This window comes from Oncorhynchus keta, unplaced genomic scaffold, assembly GCF_023373465.1.
Source record: "Oncorhynchus keta strain PuntledgeMale-10-30-2019 unplaced genomic scaffold, Oket_V2 Un_scaffold_29839_pilon_pilon, whole genome shotgun sequence".
NCBI classification, from domain to species: Eukaryota; Metazoa; Chordata; class Actinopteri; order Salmoniformes; family Salmonidae; genus Oncorhynchus; species Oncorhynchus keta.
The window spans coordinates 566,756-572,755 of NW_026290908.1; the positions used below are offsets into that span (position 1 = coordinate 566,756).

The following is a 6,000-nucleotide window of genomic DNA, read 5'->3' on the forward strand; positions in this document are numbered from 1 at the left end:
GCCATGGTTCTGTATGGAATGTGGAAGGAATGCTTGAGCACATGGGGAGCAGTAGCCTTTGATGTTGGAACTCAACTCAGCGGGGCCACTGGTCTAATGCCAATGCTAAAAATTGCTGTGGTTATGCCCACCTGTTATGTGAAGGTTAACATAGACACAGGCCTCCGTTGATGGCATGTAGGTAACTCCTGATACAAGACACTTGTTCCTCTTCTTGTTGTTGCATTAATGAAGATGAACACAATCACAGCAAATGCATCATTGGTTTGTCTGTTACCTTTTTAAAATATTATTTGTTTGTTGTGCCATCACTTTCTATCTCATTATTTAGCTTATAGATACTGCAGACACTTTCTGGGGAAGATGAACCCGGTTCAGTTCTAATGTATCTGTTTAAGGCTTGGATGGCAAAGAATTGTGTATATATGTTTTAAATCTTAAATAAGTAACTTTTTTTTCTGTATCAAATTTCAATACATGTATGTACGGTTTGTTTTTCATTTGTTTGTTTCAGATAAATCTGGAGGGATGACATCCCCAGAGGCTTTGGCCAAGAATCACACAGTGTATAATGTCAAGGTAGGATCTTCTAATTAAATTTCCGCCAGGTGTTGAGCTCAGAGGTGAATAGCACCACCTACTGGACAGAAAATGATGTGCCGTTTTATCGTGTTGCAGTTCCTTGGCGTAACAGAGGTTGACCAACCAAAAGGCACAGATGTCATAAGGATAGCAGTGAGAAAGCTGAAGGTATGCTCTTAAGAATTTCACCCAGTACTCAAACAATTTTGATTTTATAGGAGCTTAGATTTGTCAATGTCATAACGTACCATCCAAGCCACTACCTGTTCACCTCGCTATCATCTAGAAGGCGAGGTCAGTACAGGCGCATCAAAGCGAGCACCGAGACATTAAAAAACAGCTTCTACTGTATCTCAAGGCCATCAGATTGTTATATAGCCATCACTAGCACAGGGGCTGCTGCCTACATCCAGACTTCATTGGCCACTGTAATAAATGGAACACTAGTCACTAATAATGTCACTTTAATTTAATAATGTTTACATATCTTGCATTACTCATCCTATATGTATGTACGGCATTCTATACTATTCTACTGTATCTTAGCCGATGCAGCTCTGACATTGCTCAACCATATATTTACATATTCTTAATTCCATTCCTTTACTTAGATTTGTGTGTATTGGGTATAGGTTGTGAAATTGTTAGATATTACTGCACTGTCGGAACTAGAAGCACTATAGCGCTACACCTTAAATAACATCTGCTGAACACGTGTATGTGACCCAATAAAATGTGATTTTGATTTGACATTTCAATCCTGCAGTTCCAAAGGCATATCAAGAAATCAGAGGACACAAAACACCGAAGGTGGAGCTGCAGGTGTCCATCTACGGAGTGAAATTATTAGACCCCAAGACCAGAGTAAGTCCACTGTGAGGGGCCTCATAATAGGCCAGATTCATTGGGTCTTTTGTGAAGAACAAACTCACCAAGCAGTCAGCCCTTACTAAAGCGGTCTCTGTCTTTAATATTTTGTTTATGAGTAGAATTAGATGAAGCTCATTTATCTTCATTCATTATAGGATGTACAGCACAACTGTCAGCTTCATAGGATATCCTTCTGCGCGGACGACAAAACCGACAAGAGGATATTCACCTTCATCTGCACAGAGCCAGAGACCAAAAACACATCTGTTATGTGTTCGACAGTGAAAATGTGTAAGGAAAAAAAAGTATAATTTAGTGTTTTTTCATGAGTTTTTATATGGATTCTTTAGAGGTTATAATAACCTTCTATGAATCTTAGATGTCAATTTATCAGAAGTTAGTCCATAGTATGAGGTCACGGTGGAATGGTAGCATTATTGAACTCATCCAGCTAGTTGTTTCAGGTTTAAAGAGGTGTTAGGGGTTTTCTTTTTTAAACTAGTAGTTCTGAAAATAGCGGTCAAGAGCAAAATAGGCCCCTGAAAATCGTGTACTACATCATATATGTGCAACACATCAAAGGTTACTTTCACTAGATGTTTGAGGATACCCATGATGCACTGGATTGCAGGCAGAGGAGATCACCGTCAGCATTGGTCGAGCATTTGACCTGGCGTACAGGAAGTTTCTGGAGTCTGGCGGGAAAGACGTAGAGATGAGGAAACAGATCGGCAGTCTGCAGAAAAGAGTAAGTCTGCGTTCCTTCTACAGTGGACTAATGTTGATCACAACTCTCTGGTGCACTATTTAATCATGGGGAATGTAGTGCCACATCCAAACATAACGAGAGCATGAAAAAGGCCTAACAAAATGGGACCTCTTAGATTATGATCTTGTGTTTGTTGACTTTAGATTCTGGAACTGGAAACTGAAAATTCCAAGTTGAAAGAACGACTTCAAGATCTAGAGGATCACATGGCAGATTGTCAAGGCTCACCGGTAAATTAGCTACTAATCTAACAGTTTCTGTCTCACACTAATCTCTAGAAATGTCTGCCGTAACAAAACCTTACCTTCCTGACATCAGTGATAACAAATCGCTACCTGTTTCTTCTTTCTCTGGCTGATTTCTCCTCAGCTTCTACACTTGAACTCTTCTAACGAGGCCACATGCTGCCGAGTCCCTCGTCTATGTTCTGGGGTGACAGTGTCAGCCTGAACGCCCTTTCCTTTCTAGAGATGTCCTCTGTGGCTCTAACCCCAGCCAGCTCTCCAGACTCCAGTATCTCCGCTGGTCTACTAACGCCTCCACCCAGTAAACCTACCCAGCCCAGGCTACCGCAGCATTATGGAGGTTGCTTACCTCGACCGCGAGTAAATAGCTACTTCTCTCTCGCTTTTCCTTACTACACTGCTAGAAGAACTTGCGCTATAGAGAAGCAAAGGGGTTCTATGGTTCACCTCATATAGAGGTTATATACAATCACAGAAACGTCCTTATTTTAGTGTGTGTGTGTGTGTGTAGTTTTGACTTTAGCCTTATAGTATGACATCCAGCTGCCATTCAACCGCTTTGTATTTGGTTGTTCCCCCCCCTCAGGCATGGAGCACCATATCCAGGCGTCCCCCGACGGACGTTTTCGACATGGTTCCATTCTCCTCAGGGTCTCCTATGGCAAGGAAACCTGTCCTCAATGGGTCTTCTCCTCCTCCTCCCTCCTTTTCCCCTCCTCCACCTCCTCCACATGTTTTCCTGAGAGAGAGAGGTGACTACTCTGCTGCACTATGATCCTTTTTACATTATGTCGTAATGAAATTAATTGATAAACTGTTGTATTAGTATTTATGCAATTGCATACAAGATGTTCAATGAACAATTGCACACATACAGTATGCTGATTCAACTCCTGTCTTCCCTCTCTGCTGTGTATTTTCCCTCGTTCTCTCATCCTTCCATCTCTCCCCTCCAACAGGAACAGATATTTTGGGGTGGAGCCTTTTGACCCGTTCCTCTGCAACACGTCCTTTCCTCCTGACGTCCAATCTAAACTGGATGAAATGCAGGTGTACATTCATCTGTAGGAACAGCAGTGTTTCTAGAGCGAATATTTGTAATGCTCATATTTACGTTAATAAGGGGCATATTACCTATAATGTCAAAGTACACAGGCATTATGTGCTCAGTCATTGGTGTAAGTAATAGCATTGCCTCTAAACAAATATAGCAAAGCTCTACCATTATGCTGATTTAGCTGTTTATCAAAGGTAAAATACTGTATGCTTTGGCTGCGTTCCACCGACATGGATTCTGCCTTTAGAATGGGACCCAGCCTTTCCAGAGTTTATACTGGACCCGTTTTATAAGAGTTGAATGTTCATCTTGTCATTATTGTAATGCCGTATACTGTTTACATGGTCTGAGTAAATATTTTACATATATTAAGTATGAACTCAGAAAAAAAAAGAAATGGCCCTTTTCAAGACCCTGTCTTTCAAGGATCATTTGTTAAAACCAAATAACTTCACAGATCTTCATTGTAAAGGGTTTAAACACTGTTTTCCATGCTTGTTCAATGAACTGTAAACAATTAATGAACATGCATCTCAGAACGGTCGTTAAGACACTAACAGCTTACAGATGGTAGGCAATTAAGGTCACAGTTATGAAAACCTAGGACACTAAAGGGTCTCTGCTCATCTGGGTCTCTGCTCATCTGGGTCTCTGCTCATCTGGGTCTCTGCTCATCTGGGTCTCTGCTCATCTGCGTGAACATGCCTTAGGAATGCTGCAAGGAGGCATGAGGACTGTAGATGGGCCAGGGCAATAAATTGCAATGTCATTACTGTGAGACGCCCTAAGACAGCGACCGGGAGACAGGACGGACAGCTGATGGTCCTCTCATTGGCAGACCACATCTAACAACACCTGCACAGGATTGTACATCCGAACATCACACCTGTGGACAGGTACAGGATGGCAACAAACAACAACTGCCCGAGCCACCAGAAACGCACAATCCCTCCATCAGTGCTCAGACTGTCCTCAATAGGCGGAGAGACTTGACTGAGGGCTTGTAGGCCTGTTGTAAGGCAGGTCCTCACCAGACATCACTGGCAACAACGTCGCCATGGGCACAAACCCACCATCACTGGACCAGACAGGACTGGCAAAAGTGCTCTTCACTGACGAGTTGCGGTTTTGTCTCACCAGGGGTGATAGTCGGATTTGCGTTTATCGTCAAAGGAATGAACATTACACCGAGGCGGGATCGATTTGGGAGGTGGAGGGTCTGGTATGTGGTCTGGGGAAGGGTGTGTCACAGCATCATCGGACTGAGCTTTTGTCATTGCAGGCAATATTAACGCTGTGCGTTACAGAGAAGACATCCTCCTCCCAAAATGGTACCCTGCACCAAATCTGGTGCAGTCCATTAGAGGGAGATGCACTGCAGTACTTAATGCAGCTGGTGGCCACCAGATACTGACTGACTTGAGTTTGACCCCCTTTGTTCAGGGACACATTATTCCATGTCTGTTAGTCACATGTCTGTGGAACTTGTTCAGTTTGTCTCAGTTGTTGAGTCTTGTTATGTTCATACAAATATTTACACGTTACGTTTGCTGAAAATAAACCCAGTTAACCGTGAGGACGTTTATTTTTTTGCTGAATCTAACAAGATTATGACCTACAGTTCATCTAACTGTAGATTGTAAAACTACAGTATATAATCATATTCTCTCTCTCCACTGTGCAGCGTTAGCGACGGTTAGTTTACTCTCCCCATGTGTATGCTTCACAATGCCCATCACATTATTTTCCCCATGAAACATGCATTCACATTTTTTCACTGATGTCTGCCTCTACCGCTCATGAAAATCAATTATGTACATAGAGGCCAACTGTATAAGTACATTATGATTGTAGCATACCATGTTTGCTCCCAGTCGTGTTAATTTCCTATCAATTAGCATCATTTTGCTTTTGTCATAACATAGATTAAGTGTAGACCTGAATTAAAAAGCAAGGTTTCTTGAGAATCTCAATATATTGAGAATGTGTCTAAGATACTGGCCTGTAATTACAGCATTACTCATTGCTTTATAGGACACACTGCTCTAGACTTCTGTAGACTCTGGTTGATCACTGACCTGTGTGTGTGTGTGTCTCTCTCTCTGAAGGAGGGGTTCAATATGGGACTAACCCTGGAGGGCACCATCTTCTAATAACATCTGCTGACCACACCGCAACCCTAACATGGACATGCTGTGGACAGTTGATGCTGACCACACCACAACCCTAACTGGACCGACCACCACAACCCTAACATGGACAGACCACAACAACCCTTGACGCTGACCACAACGCAACCCTAACATGGACAGTTGATGCTGACCACACCACAACCCTAACGACAGTTGATGCTGACCTACACCACAACCCTAACATGGACAGTTGATGCTGACCACAACGCAACCCTAACATGGACAGTTGATGCTGACCACAACGCAACCTAACATGGACAGTTGATGCTGACCACAACGCATCCC

The 6,000-nt window shown here is 42.8% G+C and overlaps 1 pseudogene; it reads left to right on the forward strand.

Annotated features, from left to right (window-relative positions):
* Window positions 1-5,676, forward strand: part of LOC127928546 (PTB domain-containing engulfment adapter protein 1-like) — a 42,971-nt pseudogene extending 37,295 nt beyond the window's left edge.
* The last annotated feature ends 324 nt before the right edge of the window (window positions 5,677-6,000 follow it).